Source organism: Brachyhypopomus gauderio, chromosome 1 (assembly GCF_052324685.1).
Source record: "Brachyhypopomus gauderio isolate BG-103 chromosome 1, BGAUD_0.2, whole genome shotgun sequence".
NCBI classification, from domain to species: Eukaryota; Metazoa; Chordata; class Actinopteri; order Gymnotiformes; family Hypopomidae; genus Brachyhypopomus; species Brachyhypopomus gauderio.
In genome coordinates, this window is record NC_135211.1 from 40,233,619 (window position 1) to 40,256,524 (window position 22,906).

General features: G+C 39.8%; 1 long non-coding RNA gene across 3 annotated transcripts; it reads right to left on the reverse strand.

The window, feature by feature from the left end:
* Window positions 1-136: 136 nt before the first annotated feature.
* Window positions 137-22,091, reverse strand: LOC143527454 (uncharacterized). Of its 3 annotated transcripts, XR_013134133.1 has the most exons (4): window positions 10,942-11,288; window positions 10,587-10,803; window positions 1,191-1,830; window positions 137-649 (listed from the first exon to the last, which is right to left on the reverse strand). It is a non-coding gene; the product is annotated as an uncharacterized LOC143527454 (long non-coding RNA). The 3 variants fall into 3 exon arrangements; XR_013134132.1 differs by lacking the exon at window positions 10,942-11,288 and adding an exon at window positions 21,844-22,091 and having other exon boundaries at window positions 137-1,830; XR_013134131.1 differs by having other exon boundaries at window positions 137-1,830.
* Between the last annotated feature and the right edge of the window lie 815 nt (window positions 22,092-22,906).

Genomic DNA, 22,906 nt, shown 5'->3' on the forward strand with positions numbered 1-22,906 from the left:
GTAAAGCCCAGCACAGTTCCTTATGTAATAGCTTACTTTCTTCCCTTTTTACAAAATAACATGACCAGGTGATGGGACAATAAACATTTATTTATTTAAATTTATATTTACAGCATATTTATTTCAGTTAAATGACAGCAAACTTGCATTTCCTTTCTATAAAATCACTCTTGTTTCTCCCCCACAGGGCTCATCAAAATGACAAGCATTTCCACTGCACTGAACAAAACAAGCACACCGTACAGTAGGCCTCCTGCTGTGAAAATCAAATGCATTTTGAAAAAAAGTGTAGACCATGCAACAAGCTTTAATTTTAATAAAGACACGGTCACTGTAGGTTCAGCAAATCACTACATACATTTTGCAGTTACTGATGGCCAACATGCCATTAAAGTGGTCCATAATTTAGATACCCAATCCAGACTAATTGACATGGAGGAGGGAGGATATTACATTATGAAAGGCTACACAGTCATTAAGGAAAAAAAAACAGGACAGGACTTTTTTTAATGACAAAAAACACCATAATATTCCGCACTGGAATGTTTGAGGTGTCCATGGAGGCCGAAGAAAGTGCAACCTGGGTCGTAGAGCCTCAAAGCACACCAACAGAAATTGGAGAGAGGACCCCTGAAAACTGTCTTGCCACCTTGCAAGGAACAGTGGAGACTGTAAGTTATACTCATTTTCTTCATTTAAAAATAGGTGTGCTTGTGTATTTGTTGCCCAATAGTCACCAATGGCAGAAAATAATGAATAATTATGAAAAAAAATTGCATGTGGGTTCATTAGTGATGTCTAAATAGATAGATGGATAACTTTATTAATCCCAAGGGGAAAGTCAATTATTACAGCAGCTTTGAAAGGGTAAAAACATACAAACATTAAATGTAAACGAAGTCAAAGTATAAATATAAATATAAAAAGAAGGCAAAAATTAAATACACAATACAATATTAATCTAAATAAGAAAACTAAAACCTAATGTGTGCAAATAAATGCTGTAGTAAAGTGTGATGTGAAGTGCAAAGTGTAATCAGATGTGTGATCCTAGAGAGTTTAGCAGTGTCCTGAATCCTGTTTACTGTGAACCGTTAGGTAGTAAATAGTAAAGTCACAGTAATAATGTTCCTGCATATGGTGAGTTGTTGTACAGTGAGAACGCTGTTGGGAGGAAAGATCTCCTGTACCGTTCCTTGTTGTAGTGGAGCTGAAGGAACCTGTTACTGAAAGTGCTCCGCTGCCTAGCCAGTGTGTCGTGGAGGGGGTGAAACGGGTTCTCCATGATGGCAGTGAGCTTATTTAAGGTCCTCCTCTCTGAAACAAACTCAAAGCCATCCAGAGATCAGCCCATGACTGAACCAACCTTCCTGATCAGTTTGTTGAGCTTGGCTGCATCTAGGCTAAATAAAGAGGAAAATCCATAAGACTGGGTAGTTTCTGGAATTATAGTTCATTACCTGTAACTCTATGAAGGAAACAATGACTGACTCTTTTCAAAATGCTAAAAATGCTACCTAGAAAAAGTATTTGAAATAAATTTGTTTAATTATAATTGATAAACCATAAAATTGCAAATTTTCTTTCTTGTTGCCTTTTTAGACTATTTATTTTGTATAGTGTGTGTACTTTTGCAGACATGTACAGTGTAATCACTTATCTTTGTCTTGATTTATTGCCAGCTGAGTGCCCCTCGAAAGGTGAAGCTGTATGAGGGGGACGTGCCCATTGTGGACCTCTCATTGGCTGAAGGGGGGAAGAAGGTCCAAGCATCCCTTTGGAGGGAGGCAGCATCCATGTAGGCCAGCGTGTAATTGTCACCCACCTCCGCTGGACAAATGACAAGACCATGGGCTTCAAGTGGAACTCCACATCCCATACAACAGTAAAGGTGAAAAAAGTTATGCAATTATTGTTTCAAGCATTTAAAATATTTTACCTTTCACAGCATTAAGCATCAAGTGTTATATTACCTAATCACAAGTTGTGAGTCATAACATACTAAAATTGAATAATGCCTATAAACAAAACCTGCAAACTAACTGAAAGTTACACTGCGGTTTCTTATAAGCTACTTTAAGCAGCAACATTGCATATTAGCCTTTATACTGTTGTAGATACCTTTATATCCATAAATATGATTTAAAAAGATGTTTACCTATATGGTAATAAAACTGTTTCCACATAGCATATGTCTTTGGTATTAGCAGACTTACCAAAAATAAATAAATAAATGCTGAGAAAATAGGCCAACTTCACATATATGTGGGAAATGATACGACATTTCTAATGTATTACAGGAAACTGAAGAGGGCCCCAAAACAGAAGTCCTAAAAATAATAGGGGTGGTGGAGGATGACCAGCATGTTCTGGTGTTCACAGAAAAAGAGGAAGAATTCCGCATACACTGTGAGCTGTTCAAAAATGCATTTGAGCATATGTCAGTGGAGCAATTCATTAACACTCTTCCAGTTGAGTGTGCAGCGAAAATAAAACAAAATTAAATAATTCAAGTGCTATAAAAAGTTATTGTTAGAATGTGTTCTTGTTCTTGTTGTTTAAATAATTCAGTTTTTAATATTCTAAAATGTTCACTGTGTTTGTGTTCCTATACGTTTTAAATTCTTACCCACTTTTGTTTAAAACTTTTAAATTTCAAATAAATATATTAATTATGATACAACACAGATATTTGCAGTTCATTATGTTACTTTTGTCTTTTCATAGTTAATATTCAGTATAGTATTCAGTGGCTCCTTGCGTTGTGTCTGCTCAAACATGAATTGACATTTAAAGGCAAAGCTTCCAGTTTCCGAAAATGTTTGAACCATGTGTATGCAATGTTTTATCGCTGAGATATTAATATAAATATCTGAACACATCCTTATTGACGCACTGGTTCATAACGACTTGGGAGGGTCCATTAGATAAGTGGATAATTTGTATGGTGAATTTCTATTAACAAAGTTTTAATAGAAATCACTAAAGGTCCAATCATTCTCAATATTGATCATTTTTCATCCCTCCATCTTCTCATAGGAACCCATATAAAAGTTATTACCCCATAACAAAATTAAGTGAAAGGGATTACCTTTAACATGTTTATTTAACAGAAAGTCAACAATAGAATAAAGAAAGCAACAAACGTGTAATTAACAAATTAAAGATTAGCGTCTTGCTGGTGCCAGTCCTCAAGGCTTCCGTGGGAGCTGGTAGCGCTGGGTTCTGCACTGCGGCAGCTGTGTGTCAAATGTAGAATATTATTGCTATTCTTGTTAAAGAGGCATAAGAGCCCCTTGTGAAAAAAAAGTATACTAAAATTATGCTGAAATATATATGTACTTAAGTTGTGCTATTTTGGAACTACTAATTTGTACTTAATTACTACTTATTTGTAATTAAAGTGATATAAATCTGCACTAAATTTATACTAAATATACTAGTCATATGTTATTTTCGCCACTATTTAATATAATTTAAGTATATTTGTGTGAGCTGTCCAACAGAAAATAAAAACATTAAGTGTGATTAAATTAATCTTGTGATATACTTACTTTAATATAGGTAATGTAATCCTAATATACTACAGTATAATTGACGTACACTTTCTGTAGGATGTCATGTACTTCTATTACACTATTATTAGTACAAGTAATGTACTCCTAGTATACTTTCTGTAGGAAAAGTCAGGTACTTCTAATACACTTATTGTAGTGTGATTCATGTAATTCCAGTACACTTTAGGTGGGATAAGTAATGTACTTCTAATACACTAACTGTGGTATAATTAATGTACTTCTAATACACTAACTGTGGTATAATTAATGTACTCCTAATACACTAACTGTGGTATAATTAATGTACTCCTAATACACTAACTGTGGTATAATTACTTATATGGTCCAAGGGTCTGTGGGACCCATTTTTTAAAAATCAGCTTAAAAAAATTCTACAATTTTTTTTTTCAAACTGAGATTCATTGGTCCTTGGCTCATTTTCTGTGAGCAACATAAATCAGAAAATATTTTCAATGACCACCCCCCCGTACCCCCCCCTTCACATTTGTATTACATACAGGGTCCAGGGTCCACTGGGCCCTGGGCTAGTCAAAGTGGGCAATCAACATTGGGTTGGGTAGTTGATAGTCGTCTGTATGACTTTAAAGGATATACAAACAAAGGACAGAGGAGTTTGGCATGCAAAGGTGAGCAACCATCAACACTTTTGATGGTTGTCACATCAGGGGTTGATTGCTTATTGTCAGACAGCAGACGAAGAATCTCTATAGAGACAAAGGGGTGAGATCTGAAAGAAGCATCTTTTCTCTCAGCCCTTATTATCCCTCCCTCCTCTCTGGACCTGTGTGTGTGTGTGTGTGTGTTTCATCCAATCATGGGGACATGATACTATAAATGCTAAAAATGCTATAAAAGATGGCAAAGCGATTCTCAGTTCAGACTGCCTTACAGCTGCTATTGGAAGAGACAGAGGATTTTGATGGTGATTCAGAAGAAGAAATTTCAGGATCACATTTCTGAAATATCAGAGTCTGATAGTGATAATGAAAAGGAGGATGAGCAGCAGCCAGCTCCGTTAGCACCAGCCCGTCAGCAGCTAGCCATAGGACCAGCCTGTCAGCCAGCATGATTTATGATTCATTTCCTTATTGTGTTACATTTTAATAAAAAAGTAACTAATAAATAAATGAGAGCAAACTAATTTAACATATGTATTGTTTATTTTACTTGCAATTGGGCTAAATCTGCTGATTATTTTAACAAAAAATGCAATGGGTCCCCCACACCCAGCTGGACCCCAAGAAGGTAGACCACGCCCGGATCTCATCAGGGTTAATGTACTCCTAATACTTTACTGTAGTACAAATCATTTAATTCTAATAAATGTAATGTAGTATAATTCATCAACTTCTAGTAAACTTCCAGTAGAATAAGACACATACTTCTATAATGCTGACTGTAGTACTGTTTTACTGTCGTAGAATTCCAATTTTGTTATAATACACATTGTGTAGCATTCCTAATGACACATTGTAAAGAGCCAGATTCACATTACAGTGGAAAACAGTATAAAACTGTAAAACTGACATACAAAATTGTATGTCAACATGCAACCTTCTAACACAACTGTGATATAAAACACATACAGGAGTAGCAGGTGTAAATGAATGCAGAACACTTTATTTTAACATTTCTTTTTTACTTCTGCCAAAATCAAAATTCAAATAATATATTTTCCGTAATAAAATAAAAAAAAAGCTGCACCACACAATTCTTAAAACATTATTGTGAAACACAGAAAACCAGAACAGAACATATTTAAATATGTAACCATTATATTGTGCTTGTAGAGTAATCTTTCACACTTGCACAGCCTTCTTTCTGTTGTAACTCTCATTATTGCACTTTCGCCTTTGTGACGCGCGGCTCGTGGCGAAGGATGAGACACGGGATCCTTGCTTTTCGTAACAGACGTCACTTTAATCAACATATATATTGCGCAATAGCGCACGGAGAATAGAGATACACACACAACGTGTAGACTGTAGACAACGACGAGCACAGGACACTGCGCGAGCGCACATTAAATAGACAAACCACAGTAGCCCCACGTGATCACGAGACGATTCACAGGTGAGACTTATTAATCACACAACAAAACCCTACCCACGTATATACACTGACGCAGACGATGCACGTAGACTACGTAAACACACGCCCAAAAGGGAGGGGCCGGGGTTCTCAACGTGACAGACGCCCCCTCCAAGGGCACTACCCGTCCCGGGGTGCCAACAGGACCGAGTGCCCCGAACCCACGACGATGGGCGGATCCGACGCGCTCAGCCCTGCGTCTGGGAGGTGACTGCCCCTGGCGAAGCGTCCATCACGAATCGCCTAGCACACCCTCCCTGGGAAGACGGGGGAAAAGACGTTAAACACATTGAACGGCACATTCACAAACACACACACAGGCACGTTTACACAAAGTGGCACAAGAGGGAAAAACGGGTTAGGTACACAAAGGGGAAGACTGACAAACACAGGAACACACACATGTAACATGGGCGCCAGGCTTCGCGCCAGGAGAAGAGCGAGTAGGGGAGAGAGCTCCGGTGCTGCTGGCGCTGTGTTGGGCAATCCCCCTCCTGCCTTTGCTGCGAACTCTCCGCCGGGTGCAGCGTGGCTGGCGGACGTGCCAGGTGCAGCGCGGCGGGCAGACGTGCCAGGTGCAGCGCGGCGGACGTGCCAGGTGCAGCGCGGCGGGCGGACGTGGCAGGTGCAGCGCGGCGGGCGGACGCGCCAGGTGCAGCGCCGCGGGCGGACGTGTCCGAGGCAGCGTAGCTGGCGGGCTTGCCAGGCGCAGCGTGAGGGAGCTCCTCCTCACAGTCCATCAGCTCCTCCTCGCCCTCCAGGACCCCTTCCATAGACCTAGCCGGGCTCTCACCCCGGGAATAGTCCATGGGACTGGCCCTGGAAGGTCCGGAGGACGCGGTCTCCCCAGGAGTGCCCCTTCCCTTTACAGTTCCCACGGAACACTCGGAGGGAGGCGGACTGCCCTCCTCCTCTGAATAGAGGTCGCTGTCCGTGCCCTCCTCCTCCTCACCGTCTCCAGCGGGGTAGGCGGAGTACCTGCCGTCGGAGCACTCCTCCCCCTCCTCGACGGTGGGAGAGGAATATACGGGCGGAGGGAGATATTCTTCCTCTGACTCCTCCTCCTCCTCACCGTAGTCGTTCACCGACGGGGGGTAGGATTCCTCCCCTTCCCCACCATAGTCAATGGTGGAGGCATCATACAGAGATGGAGGGTAGGCCTCTTCCGCCTCCTCTTGCTCCTCCTCCTCCTCACTGTAGTCGTTCACCGACGGGGGGTAGGATTCCTCCCCTTTCCCACCATAGTCAACGGTGGAAGCATCATACAGAGAGGGAGGGTAGGCCTCTTCCGCTTCCTCTTGCTCCTCCTCGGAGTCCACCTCCCCAAACTCGCTCTCTGGGGTGGACTCGGTAGCACCGAAGATGCAGGAGCCCACCCTCAGAGGCGAGAGGACGCGGGATGGAGGGGAGTGTCGCTCCCTCCAAATCCGTACCGCGCCCTGGCGGAGGGACTCTGCCAGCTCGGGTTCCCTCTCCTCTAGCCGCCGGGCTGAGGCCAGCTGGAAGGCGCACACCGGGTCCTCCTCTAGTTGCGCCAGCGTCGGCGGGTTCTCCTCCTCTACGAGCACGCCCTCTAGTGGCGACGCCTCGTGGAGCTCTGGGTTACTCACCCGTATGGGTGATCCTTCCCGGGAAGGAGCTGGGTGCCTCTCCTCCCACACCCGTGCCGCTGTCCGGCGGTACTCCTCCGCCAGCTCGGGTATGGATGTCTCCCGAGCCGCGCACAGCAGGTACGCGCACTCGGGGTCCTGCATGAGCTGTGCCCGAGTCGGCTGGGCTTTGCGGCGCGGGGGAGAGGAAGAAGAGCGGTGGTGCCGCTTGCTGGGGCGATCCGCCTTCTTATGCCGGGTGGCGTAGCCTGGCATGTTGGTGTCTCTTCGCGGCTCGTCGTTCTGTGACGCTCGGGGCTGGACGAAGGACGAGACACGGATCCCTCTGGCTTGACAGACGTCACTTTTATTTTAGCGCGTAACGCGCACGAAATACACAGATATAGCGCAATAGCGCACGTAAACCACTCCGCATACACACAACGTGTAGACTTAGACAACGACGAGCACAGGACACTGCGCGAGCGCACATTAAATAGACAAAACACATTAACCCCATGTGATTACGAGACGATTCACAGGTGAGACGGATTATCACATGACATAGCCATCACCACGAAATATCCACAGACGCAGACGATGCACGTAGACTACGTAAACACACGCCCAAAAGGGAGGGGCCGGGGTCCTCAACGTGACAATATCAGGTAACCAGATAGCTAAATGAACAAGATTTCTCAGGAATTTAAAAATGGTTTAAATAATGAATTAAGTGTTTGTCTTTAAAAAGATGAACAACTCACTAAAATGCTTTGGATGATTGTTACACATAGGCCCGAATTATAGAAAACCTCTAGCTAACTGTAATAGCTAGCTAGCTACCAAACCAGCTATCTTAGTGCTTTTGGTCAGTCATGTAATGACACAAATATCAGCCTGCTACTCAATATAGCGATACAAATACATAAGAATATATAATGGCCAAAAAAGTAGCTAGCTAGCCAGCATTTATTGGTAGTTCGCGGAAGGTTGTTCTTTACACCATTATAAAACACTTTGCCATAGCTAGCTAGCTAACTAGCAAAGCTGGCTATGTCTCGTTTGCTATGTATGTTAGCTAGCTAGAGTAGCCAAGATGTAATAGACTAAACGTCAGGTAGCAGGCCTTAAAACTTGGCTATAGCTAACTAGCAAAGCTGGCTATCTCTCGTGCACTAGTTTTGTGAGCTAGCTAGCTTGGCTGAAATAGCTAGCAGGCCTTCCAGCGCAAGGAACATTTTATCATTTATATCTAAAATATTCACGTTAATTTCAAAGCCTGACGATGTACATGTACAATGGTAGTTATGGATCTAGAGTAGCCAGGTTAACTATGTGCTATCTGTGTTCATACGTGTTCGCTATGCTAGTAAAACAAACCTGGTATCCAGCGGTCCAAAACGTTAGCCAACGGCTAACTGGCTACCTCACAAATTTAGCCATCGGCCTTGCCTTAGTTAAGCAAATAACTAACAATTAACGTTGTCTAACTACAGTAAGACAACGAATGTGTATTTTAAACATTTCGGTATGTCATATTACAATTTATCAATGTGTTTAACGTTTTTATGAACGCTGAATGGTACTTACGGTAAAACACAGCCGTTTCTCTCCGGAGAAAAAAATCGGATGACGGTCTCGCGCTTATGTCTCCGTCATGACTAGCGTTTGCGCGCGCAGGCACGCGCTTATTTTTCTACCTTCGCCCGCTGGAGAGTAGCACATTACATTTACAATACATAAAATATTATATTATATTATATTATATTATATTATATTATATTATACAATTTATAGGGGTGGACATTCAGGTTCAGAAAGTAAAAGTCCTTACCAAGATTTTGCTCAGGCTTCCTGGATTGTGCAAGTGTTGATTCCACAAATTTTACCTGGCTTGCACTAATTAGAAAATCCATCAAGCTTGAGTAAAATCAGGGGAAGGAGTTTTACTTTCTAAACCAGGAATGTGCACCTAAGACAATTTATATCTTATATATATATTTTTGAGCAGTATATATATATGTGTATATATATACTGCTCAAAAAATAAAGGGAACACTAAAATAACACATCCTAGATCTCAAATAATAAAAATCTTTGAAATCAGATGAAAATCTCTCATTTCTACCTGTTGTCTGTTCCATTTGCACAAGAGCAGTTGAAATTGATTCACAATCAGTGTTGCTTCCTATCTGAACACGAAGTGTGGATGTGTATATATAAATATAATACACTGCTATATACAAATATAATAATTTCACCTGCTGTTGTGCAAATCCTCCCCTGGCGCACGCAGGCGCCGCTCCCCCAGTGTCACTTAAGTGCCTGTCTGTTAGGGAATTCGCTGCGAGGAGTAGTCGCTACAACAGTATTGAAATACAGTACTGTACTGCCACCTAGTGGTTCATGCTCGTATCTCGAGCGTGCACTCGTATGTCGAACAGAAATTTTGCTCGTCTCGGTGCTCGTATCTTGGATCGCTTGTATGTAGAGCAGCTCGTATCTCGAGGTACCACTGTATATATATAAAGAAGCTGTCAATATTAGAGAATTCTGGGATGGATGTCTTCCTGATGGTAGGTTTACCTGATGAGATTAGAAGATGTGACATTTTGTGGTCACGGAGCTCGTTAGAGGTGAGTGTTGTAGTGTTGAATCTTAACTTGTCTCATCACTATATATATAGAGCTAAGATAGCCACTGGAGCAAATTCTAACCAGATATTTAAAGATATTTAAGCATGTGTTCAACTGTTGAACACATGCCTAAATATCTTTAAATATCTGCTATTTTTGGTTAGAATTTGCTCCTGTGGCTATCTTAGCTACCAAGCTAGTACATGTCTTATTTAATGGTAGTTTATTTTTTAAGAGTTCTCATTCTCTCCTTTTCAACTTTACAACACACGAACATAAATCAGGCAAATAACTATTTAATAACAACAACATAACATAAACAATAACAAGACAGCAATAAGAAGAAGTATGTGGGATAACTATAATAACAACAACATAAACAAAAAAATAACAATAATAACTCAGGCCTTTGAAAATAATGAGCAGTCAATGCTTGAAATGATTCCTTCACTATATATAATTGACATTTTAATGGGGAGTTGTGTAATGATGTCATCAGTATCCCACCACCTCTACCTCCTCGTATATTGGCACTATCTCAGATTTCTGTGAATAACATGGTATATAATATATTATGATATTAAATTTAATTTCTGTGTGACATGTGGTCATAGACAAATTCTGAAGTGTTAGGAGATGGCTAACCCACGTATTGTGACAGATGAGGTGTTTCCAAAGACCTTTTGATTTACCTTTATCTTTAGTGTATGTCGTCGAATTGAAGGCAACTCCCTGGTTCTGCCTTTTGATGTGGAGATGGCTGATGTCTACGATTGTTGTCAGTTCGATGTCCTCCAGAGCAACATCTCTCCAGAGAGACACAGTGTATTTCTCCCTCCCTGAAGTCAGCTCCAGCTATCTCAGTGGAACTGCCCCGTCTTTCGTCATCTGGAGCTTTGGCGTACTCAACTAAAATGAAACAGAAACAAAACAGAGATTCACAGGTGATGTAAGTAAAATAAGGTGTGACTGGTTAAGATTAAGATTCAGTGTATGACGTTTGACACTGTGGGTCATATTTAACTAGAACAATACATTTTTACTCACACTGGATACTGCTCCGGTAATTGTGCAGTATTCTGCACTCCAGTTTGGAGCATTTTGAAAGACAGGGGAGGGAGGGCAGATGGCATGGCGGCATCTTAATTCTAAATCTGGAGATACTTGGAGTTCAGAGGTCTTAAAAACAGTGGTCGATGTCGTAAAAAACATTTTGCAGCTGCAATAGCGCTCAGACATGTTAAAGCCTTTTATGAAGTATGTCTGATTTTCATCAATGCGATGGCAATCGTCGTTCTTTAGGTGTGCCACCATACATGTCTGCCCATCACAGAGGGCACAATTAGCGATTATTTTGGAGGACTTTACAGCCACCATGCCATCCACTAACTCGAATGTCTCTCCTCTCTTGCAAGAATACTTTGCCACACATTTAACTTTGATGGGTGCCGGTCTTGAGTAGGGTGTTGCCTTGGAGAACATGCTAAAAGATCAAGAAAAAAAAAAAAAAATAATACATTTTATTTTGTGATGGCGCCTTTCAAGGCACTCACAAGGACACCTTACAACAGTTAATAAATTTAAAACAGACAAACAGATCTAAATAAAACAAGTTCAGCCTGAAGAAACGGATCACTGTACCACAAACCAGAAAAAACTGCATTACTGTAATCACAATATTGAACAATATAAGTTTAGCTAAAAGGGACTCTTATTTGTGAGTTCGCACTGAACGTCCGAGTGTTACTATAGATCAGGGCTATTCAACTGGCGGCCCAACAAATTACATTCGCTTCAGTTTTACATCTACTATGACAGTATTGGTATAGTTCTGAAAATTGTCTGGCCCACAGGTCAGAGCTCTCTGCCAAATCTGGCCCGCAGAAAAATATAGTTGAATAGCCCTGCTATAGATAGAAGCGTCCGTCTAACAATGGTTAGCAACAGTAACAAGGGACGCGACGCTGTTTCCTCTCAGCTGTTAGCTAGCTAGCTAGCTAGTACACAGGCTATTTACACACTGTCGCCATTTAACTTTTCTGAGGTAAAGTTCCTGAGGTAAATACTGGGGTAACAGTGAAATAAAATGATTATAAAATCACTGTTGAATATGGTGACATTTATTTCTCACAACGCTGTATAACGTTTGAAACGTCAGAAGGTGTTATGGTTATTTACCACAGGCACCGACTATCATTAACAGTTATAAAAAAATATTTCCTCCACAGTAAGCTAGTCGAAATTGTATAATAATAATAATAATAATTAAAACATTCGATATATTTATTAGTGTATTAAATTTCATTCAAGAAAATATACAGACCAGTCTTTCACAGACCCTTCTTGTAGAAAACTATTCCTAATTATTTCTTTCATGATAAGAAAATATTACTTTATCATGAATAAAAAATATTATTCCTTATTATTATTTTATCATGAATAAAAAATATTACTTTATTGTGAATAAAAACTAAGGGCTACTTACTTGTAAATTTTCCACAGTCAAAAAATGTTATGTTGTGACGAGAACTACCTGACAGACTCTGAGGGGATCTATGTTGAGACTCTTCACGAGCACGCAGAATTCGCGCTCAGCGCCTTCCACGAGCGCTGATAATTCGCGCTAAAATCCCAGTCTCACATAACGCATATAGGCATATTGAAATATTAATGTTAAACACTCAGACAATTATCATCTTTATTTTTAGCTGGTTTATTTAACAGTATTTCATGGTTCCGCATTACCAGAGGTTTATGTTTCAACCATATATCTGAGCTGTCAACAGCATTTAAATATCATTTAACAGTGTTAAAATTTAAACAGCCTTTAACATTATTCAGCAATTTTAATATTTAAACAGCCTTCGTTATCATTTCACATTAATTTTTCATTTTAGTTGATTTTAGCGTTATTTTGTTTATTTCAACAGCCTTTAACATCATTTAGCACATGGGTTAAAGTTCTCCGTCACTACGACGGATTTCCGTCATTTGATTTTTTTGGGGAAAAAATCCGTCAAATCATAATAAACAACACACGCGCGTGCTATCTGTTTTGTGGCCGAAATATGATTCTCACTGGCGCTCATCAGCGCTGGATGGATGACGGCGGTGTCATTTGATTGACTTGCGGTTCATTCCGCCTTCAGATTTGCGGATGTTACGTAGAAAAGTTTTTACCCCCCTCCTGCCTCGCGTGACCGTAGCGCGCGACTCTGTACACCTGCGCGAACGGCGGAGGCTACTTGCTGCGTCACATTCTTTTTGCAGTGTAGTCCGAAGCAATATGTGGTAGTATAAAGAAACACCCCTCAAAAACAGGGGAATGAACATTTACCTGACCAATTGTAATGTTGCATTAGTGCTGGAATTTAGGCTAAAGTACTTTAAAATGCTTGAAAATGTAACTACTTCGTTTCACAACAAATATCTGTCTGACTGAACAATTATTACGTTAACAAATACGAGCCTCTTGTAATTCCAGGACGAAACATGAGAGAATGTGAAGTCGTTAAGATTGGGCGTTTTGAAAATAAACAACCATTAAATAATGTGATAAAAAAGCGAATTATTTCGAATCATTTCGAGTATATGTATAAATATTTTACTTATTTAAGTTTAATGTGCTGGGATATATAGAAATGGACCATGAAAGTGACGTACAAATGATTTAATTCCATCTTGTTACGTTGTATGAACCCTGCAAACATGACTTGGTTAATTGCAAGCCGCTCGCGCATGGGCGAAACCACCGCGATTACGTCATTTTCGACGCAGCGGCTGACGAGCGGCTCGCGCGCTGTCGTACACCTCTCGAAATTTGTAAAAACTTCGCGCGCGCCGCGCTTCAGCGCAATTAACCAAGTCATGTTTGCAGGGTTCATACACATTAACAAGATGGAATTAAATCATTTGTACGTCACTTTCAAGGTTAAGTATAAACCAGTTATAATAATAATTTACTTGCTGAACAAGCCGAAGGGAAAGCAGGAACCCTGATGGCCAAAGTGATCACAAAATCAAACATCCTTAGAAAGAGTTTCAGAGAAAAAGTAGCAGAATTGAAAGGGGTTGAGCGTGAGCTGGAGTGTGGATCAGAAAAACAGGAAAAATGGCCTAGTGTGTGTGTGTGTGTGTGTGTGTGTGTGTATGGTATGATGCTGTTGTCAGTGTTTGAATTTTGTTTTGTATAAAGTTTCATTGTGTATACTGTACAGTGAAAAAAAATAATGTTTGTGTCTTGTATTGTCCGTCTTGTGCATTAACATTTGAAGTTTTCAAGCAGCTAGATTAATTAATGTAAATAATCAGTTGGTTTTTGTGCTTTATTTTAACGTGTATGATCTTGCGAGTTGGTCTTAATTTTATTTGGAAAACGGTATTAAAAAGTCTTAAAATGTCTTAATTTTCCCTTGGGCAAACCTGTAGACACCCTGATATATTGATCAAACTTGGTAAAATGACTCAGGAGCTGATCCCTAACACTACACTGAATATCATATTGATGCCATTTGTCTATCCTCCCGTTCTATCATTTCATTCATCCCTCCATACTCCCATATGGACCCACTGATTTCATAACTCCATTAATTTTCAAGACTTAATGATCAGACTTGGTGAATTGACTCAATAGCTGATCCCTAGCACTGCACTGAATATCACATTGATGCCATTTGTCTATCCTTCCCTTCTATCATTTAATTCATCCCTCCATCCTCCCATAGGAATGCATTAATTTCATAACTCCCTTAATTTTCAAGATATAGTGATCAAACTTGGTAAAATGACTCAGGAGCTGATGCCTTGCACTGCACTGAATATTATATTGATGCCATTTGTCTATCCTCCCGTTCTATCATTTAATTCATCCCTCCATCTCATAGAAATGCATTGATTTAATCAATCCCTTAATTTTCAAGATATCGTGATCAAACTTGGTAAAAATGACTCCTGAGCTGATTCCTAACACTACACTGAATATCATATTGATGTCGTTTGTCTATCCTCCCCTTCTATCATTTAATTAATCCCTCCATCCCCTCTCAGGGAACCTTTGATTTCATAACTGCCTTAATTTTCAAGATGCAGTAATGAAATTTGATGAAATTATTCAATATAATATACTCAATGATAAAACATTTAACATAATTTAATAGTGTTAACATTTAAACAGCATTTATCATGATTATAGTCATAATTATCATAGTAATAATGAGGTTATCACTCAATAAACATCCAAATAGCCTTTTATTCATTTTACCTGACTTCAGCATTTTTATATTTAATATTTCAACAGCAGTTAACATCATTTAACAGTTTTAATTTTCAATCAGCATATTACATCATTTAGTGTGTTATCAACCATAAAACAACCAAACAGGCTTTTATGCTTTTTAGCTCATTAATGTAACCATATGTAATGATTTCCGGTTTACACTTCACAGCACTTAACATCATCTAGCAGTTTTTATGCATCAACAGCCTTTAGCATCTTTTAACATACACACAGAATATTGACATGTGTGGCTTTTTTATGAACCAGAATGGTTGACATTATGTAATAAGTAGTGGTGGGACTTTAACGCGTTAATTTCGATTAATTAATTACAGGAAAATTAACGCACTAAAAAAATTAACGCATTTTAACGCATTTTAACGCATTTAACGGACGAGACACTTTTGCACCGTGGAATGTTTCTCAGTGCGCGAGTTCCGGGCATACAGATTATGGACACACAATAAGATGATCATGATGGAGATGACTGAAGAGGCTACGCTGGTGGATGGGAAATTTAAATATAAGAAACTTTCAGATGGAAGTACAAACAAAAATAGTGTTATTTACACTTTATGTAGGAAGGAGTTCGGTTATCACAGGAGCACTTCCACCCTTCGTTACCACCTCAACGCAAAACGTGTTGCGGCTAAAGCTGGGCGTACACTGCGATATTTTAAATCGTGTACTCAGCTCCAGCTCAAACTGTACGACTAAATCGCAGGGAGAGTCGGCTCGTGGAGCTGCTTCAACAGTGCGATACTCTCACGAGGAGCGATTTGAATTTCAAACATGTTTGATGTTCTTGCGACGCTGCGATTTCTGATCGGGAGTTGTGAATCGCTCCTCGTTTACCTGTGTAAACTATACGATGCACGACACGCGATTGAGCCGAAACGAGTGAAAAATCGGCTGAAAATGGGCCAAAAATCGCACAGTGTACGCCCAGCTTAACGCGCAGGTCAGTAATGATAACTTAGCTGCTAAATGTATTCCTAGTACGATAGGGTGACCAAACGTCCGTAATTCACATCCTGTGAGGAAACGTCCTGGTTTTTAAATGACCTTCATTGGACCATTAAGACTGGATTAAACTTTCGCGAATGGCCGTAGCGCGCGACTCCGCACGCGTTTATACATGATGCGTCACATTATTTGTGTTGTCCGCTCTCTGTGGTCGAAGATAAATGCTTACAAGAAGCGCTGCGAATTGCGTCAACTGATGCAAGTTACGAACTACCGTCCAGGGGTGAGTTTCCCAAAACGTTCTTAGCGCCAAGTACTTCTTAACCTCGTACGTAAGAACGAGGTGACGAAGTACTTGGCACTAAGAACGTTTTGGGAAACTCACCCCAGAAAGACAATGTCGAAGAAAATCCAGCAGCTGTATGATGAGGAAGAATTAAAACAGGTTATTGTGAAGAGTGCCACAAATGTGGCTCTGACTGGGGATCACTGGACCTCTGTTAGCAACAAGAATGATCTTGGTGTGACAGCTCATATTATAGATGATGAATCTATAGATGATGAAGATCCAGTCATTTGCTTTGAGCATGCAGAAGACCACTTCTAGGCACTATGGAGATGCCTATGGCAGAGGCCTGGGAAATTAAAGAAAGTCTACCATCTAAAATGGTATTAAAAAACATCTTCTGATTTACTTCAATTCTTCCAATATCCTGAGCAAAACTCCCTAAATTAAACAACATTTTTGGTCAGAATTTCCAATGTTCTGAACTGTTTTCTGCACACTACACATATATTGGTCTTTGTAGTAGACTGGTGGAAAAATAAACAAGATGTTGAAGTTTATGATTATGTTCATTGATTCATTCATCATTCAAACTTAAATTAATATTTCTCATGTTAAATACTGAAATGCGATTAAAATGCGATTAATTTCGATTAATTAATTACAAAGCTTCCGATTAACACTAGAGCTCCTAGAGAAGCGAAAAATTTCACAGGGCTTGGTAGGGTCCATGTAGCCCACTCCCCTGCTGTGAAGGGATTAACGCCCATTGTCTTGGTAATGCGGTGGAAGCGGCTCACCCCCAGCTCATACGCCTGCCAAAGCACAAGCTGGCTCACCCCCAAGCTCATATGACCAAAACACCAAACGTGATACTTCACGAAAAAGTTGAAGTTACAAGCAGACTGTATGTTACCGATACTACAACAAACGGCAGAAAATTTGTAGACTCGTGTTTCAAAAGTTACAATTCAATCGCACGTAGAGACGACAGTTTCTCTAATGAGTCCCGTCAAACAATAAAAATAAATAAAAATGTTTGAATCTTGCTCTTTGTATATTTCATATACTATACTATATAATATTTGTTGTAATCAAACACTTTCTGTTTCCACGTTTGAATTCGCGTTTGAAAAGCTAAGAAATTATATGGCGCAATTAGCTTGATGCTAATGTTATATAGGAAATCCCATATCATTGCTAGCGAAAATTAGCATGGTCGCGTTGCATCACTGCATCACTGATAAATGTTGTGATCTAAACAGCAGGCTGGAAAAGGAGAGGAAAAGACAGGAAAACAAATTCATGTGCTCTCTATCTATCTATCTATCTATCTATCTATCTATCTATCTATATATATATATATATTTGTGTTAGAAGCATTTGATAGAAGCATTTGTGTTTCTGCTTGTTTGTGATCTAAACAGCAGGCTTGAATCTTGCTCTTTGTACATTTCTCATACTATCTATCTATCTATCTATATTTGTATTAGAAGCATTTGATAGAAGCATTTGTGTTTCTGCTTGTTTGTGATCTAAACAGCAGGCTTGAATCTTGCTCTTTGTACATTTCTTATACTATCTATCTATCTATCTATCTATCTATCTATCTATCTATCTATCTATATTTGTGTTAGAAGCATTTGATAGAAGCATTTGTGTTTCTGCTTGTTTGTGATCTAAACAGCAGGCTTGAATCTTGCTCTTTGTATATTTCTTATACTATCTATCTATCTATATTTGTGTTAGAAGCATTTGATAGAAGCATTTGTGTTTCTGCTTGTTTATGATCTAAACAGCAGGCTTGAATCTTGCTCTTTGTACATTTCTTATACTATCTATCTATCTATATTTGTGTTAGAAGCATTTGATAGAAGCATTTGTGTTTCTGCTTGTTTGTGATCTAAACAGCAGGCTTGAATCTTGCTCTTTGTACATTTCTTATACTATCTATCTATCTATATTTGTGTTAGAAGCATTTGATAGAAGCATTTGTGTTTCTGCTTGTTTGTGATCTAAACAGCAGGCTTGAATCTTGCTCTTTGTACATTTCTTATACTATCTATCTATCTATCTATCTATCTATCTATCTATCTATCTATCTATATTTGTGTTAGAAGCATTTGATAGAAGCATTTGTGTTTCTGCTTGTTTGTGATCTAAACAGCAGGCTTGAATCTTGCTCTTTGTACATTTCTTATACTATCTATCTATCTATATTTGTGTTAGAAGCATTTGATAGAAGCATTTGTGTTTCTGCTTGTTTATGATCTAAACAGCAGGCTTGAATCTTGCTCTTTGTACATTTCTTATACTATCTATCTATCTATATTTGTGTTAGAAGCATTTGATAGAAGCATTTGTGTTTCTGCTTGTTTGTGATCTAAACAGCAGGCTTGAATCTTGCTCTTTGTACATTTCTTATACTATCTATCTATCTATCTATATTTGTGTTAGAAGCATTTGATAGAAGCATTTGTGTTTCTGCTTGTTTATGATCTAAACAGCAGGCTTGAATCTTGCTCTTTGTACATTTCTTATACTATATCTATCTATATTTGTGTTAGAAGCATTTGATAGAAGCATTTGTGTTTCTGCTTGTTTGTGATCTAAACAGCAGGCTTGAATCTTGCTCTTTGTACATTTCTTATACTATCTATCTATCTATCTATCTATCTATCTATCTATCTATCTATCTATCTATCTATCTATATTTGTGTTAGAAGCATTTGATAGAAGCATTTGTGTTTCTGCTTGTTTGTGATCTAAACAGCAGGCTTGAATCTTGCTCTTTGTACATTTCTTATACTATCTATCTATCTATATTTGTGTTAGAAGCATTTGATAGAAGCATTTGTGTTTCTGCTTGTTTATGATCTAAACAGCAGGCTTGAATCTTGCTCTTTGTACATTTCTTATACTATCTATCTATCTATATTTGTGTTAGAAGCATTTGATAGAAGCATTTGTGTTTCTGCTTGTTTGTGATCTAAACAGCAGGCTTGAATCTTGCTCTTTGTACATTTCTTATACTATCTATCTATCTATATTTGTGTTAGAAGCATTTGATAGAAGCATTTGTGTTTCTGCTTGTTTATGATCTAAACAGCAGGCTTGAATCTTGCTCTTTGTACATTTCTTATACTATCTATCTATCTATCTATATTTGTGTTAGAAGCATTTGATAGAAGCATTTGTGTTTCTGCTTGTTTGTGATCTAAACAGCAGGCTTGAATCTTGCTCTTTGTACATTTCTTATACTACATCTATCTATCTATCTATCTATCTATCTATCTATCTATCTATCTATCTATCTATCTATCTATCTATCTATATTTGTGTTAGAAGCATTTGATAGAAGCATTTGTGTTTCTGCTTGTTTGTGATCTGTGATCTCTGTGATCAGAGACTTTCTGGGTGAGGCTGCTGCCTCAGTCTTGCTCTGTGAATTAACATAATAAAGGGTGATGTTTGGCTTTGCTAATTGCTGGCAAGAAGGAGAAGAAGGAGGGGTGATGTCCTCAGAATCCTGAATTCTCAGGAGTTCTAGTGTTAATTTGATTAATTTTTTTAATCGCGTCCCACCCCTAGTAATAAGTAAAAATAATGACTCAACCAAACAATGAAATCAAACAATGACTTGGTAGACAATGGTAGACAACAGGGTCTATAGTTCAGCAGGGTCATAGACGGTATCCTAATATGCACATGGTAGTCCAGTGGTTGGCCTGGTGAGTGCACAGGCCTGTACAGTTTGTCCTGTCACTTTGTGTGCACTGTGTGCATGTTTGCATATGTCTCCCACCAACACAGCCTGTTTAGACACATTGTCTGTAATCCCAGTGAACACTGCTGGAACCTTCCCTTGGGTCCCATTGCTTGACCAGAGAATCTCTGCCAGTGTCAGGGCTCTGCTGGGTGGGTGTAAGCCTCCACCTCACTGTGGTAGTAGAGAAGCCAGTCCTCGCTGTTCTTCCATAGTGTTTTTTGTTTGTTTTTTTTACTTGTCATGGTCAACAACAGTGTCAGTAGTCCAGCAGAGGTCATAGGCAGTGTCCCAATATGTGTTTAAGGTTGGGGCTCTTCTCTGTCTCCCACTAACACGGCCTGATTACACACATTGTCTGTAATCCCAGTGTGCGCTGCTGGGGCCGTGTTCCAGAGTCCTTATGGAACCTTCCCTTGGGTCCCATTGATTGAGTGCTTGACCAGAGAATATGTGCCACTGTCTGGGCTCTGTTGGGTGGGCATAAGTCTGTGGTATCACTGTGGTACTGCAGAAAACAGCCCTCTCTGTTTCGACAGGCTTTGCCAGGTCCTGTGCCAGCACACAGACACACATGCACACAGTGCACACAAAGTGACAGGACAAACTGTACAGGCCTGCGCACTGACCAAGCCAACCATTGGACAAACATGCTCACCATGCCTACCCCCCTTCCTGGTAGCTGAACTGAAACTGAACTGAGTGAAGAAATGAACACAAATGTAGCATAAATAAAAAATGACCAACAGCAGTCATAACATAAGGAGGGGTTAATTTAAAGGCATACATAAGGCTGTAACCACCCTCAGATAATGAGCTAACTGATGCATAATGCCCATCTCCTGAAAGACGTATGGACACAAAACAAAAGGCAATTAAACACATCTATTGATGTCATATAAGTATACAAAACAAAGCCCAATTAATCGACACATCTACTGATGTTATATATGGACACAAAATAAAGGACAATTAAACACATACATTGATGTCATATATGGACACAAAACATAGGACAATTAAACACATCTATTGTTGTCATATATTGACACAAAACAAAGGACAATTAAACACTTACATTGATGTCATTTATGCAGGGCCGGCCCAAGCTTCCATGGGGCCCTATGCAGAATTTCATTTTGGGCCCCCCATACCATAACCTCAGCACCAAATGCTACATCATCTTGGTGCTTTTGGGAGCCCCCTGTTGGCATGGGGGCTCTACGTGGCCACGTAATTTGAGTATGCCTTGGGCCGGCTCTGCATATATGAACACTGAACAAAGGATAATTAAACACAACCCTATACTGCAGAAGCGCCCCCTCGGGCCCAGCTCCTTTACGGCGATATAAAACATATTAAGCATTAATGAATCTCCGAACAAAAGCGCTTAAATCAAAATTTCCTATCCCATCTACATGCCTACCGAGTTTTAGCCGTCTACGTGCAGCCGATCGCGAGATATCCGGCTTTGAAGTTGACCACAAAAGTGCACCCCGCGAGGGGGTCTCCTGACATATCCGTTTACAAAACATATTTATGTTGTGAAATGTCTTAATGTTTTGTCACCTAAAAATCGTTTACCAATAAGGCTTTAATTTAAGACCTTAACAGCGTAGATCCGTTGTGGTTAAGTACCTTAAAAAGCTTGCTCACCTCACTGCAAAATTTTCCGAAATCCGCTTCCTGAATGAGACACTCCGACAAATCTGCCCCCTAAGCGTCACAGAAGCGTTTTTAACGCTGATTTGATCCCTCATTACAAAGCTGCAGCGGTTCTGCTTTGATTTGAGTGGTTTTTATTGGTCTAAAGTGGGGTAGTGACTTTGAATGACAGGTTTTACAACCTCTCCCCCGGCGAGGTGCGAAGGGGAGGGGGAGAGGGTGAACCAATAAGCCCACAGAGACAAGATGGAGCCTCAGAAGTGATTGAAAGCTGTTCTAACCAATAGTTTACTTCCTTCCAAAGCTAACCAGCCCTCATATGACATGATTGGTCAAGTATATTTTTAAATTGAGCCCTCGGAAACTGGCGCTTCATTTCCTATTTCGGCCGCTAGCATAGCAACATAAGCTAACCCATTGCTAACCTAAGCTAAGCTCCCCAGAACACACTGTTCGGCGAAACTGAAGCAGTCATGGATTATTTTGTTCGTTTTTATGCGGATTGTGGATACTTTTGAACATAAACGGATTACTTTGTGTGGAATATATGGGCAATTTTCGGAATTTTCGCCAACCCGGAAGTGAGATGGTACACCGGCTACGACGCGATTCTACGTACTGTGAGTAACAATGGATAATTTTTCATAAGCGATATTGTACAAAATATATATATTCTAATACTAAACATTAACTAAGTGTTAGATTATAAACAGTTTTAGAGCGTTTGAGTGCTGCAGCACTCTGTATCGTGTCGGATGCTACCGGAGTTGGCCACGGTAACCTAGCTTATGCTGTCGGACTATATTGGACATAAATATGATATCATAACGTTCATATTTGGACATGGAATTTATTCATTGGAATTTTCTGGTCTTTCTGTAATATGTGCAGCGATGTTGTTTGAAATGGCTCATCGGTTTCGTGTATGGAATTTGTTAGCATGTTAGCTTGGTTGACTAAGGGTGTGTACCGGGTGTGGCACATACTTAGCACATTTGGACAGGGTGTGGTGAACTGGACATTCCTTGGAACAAAGTGGAATAACTTTGCAATG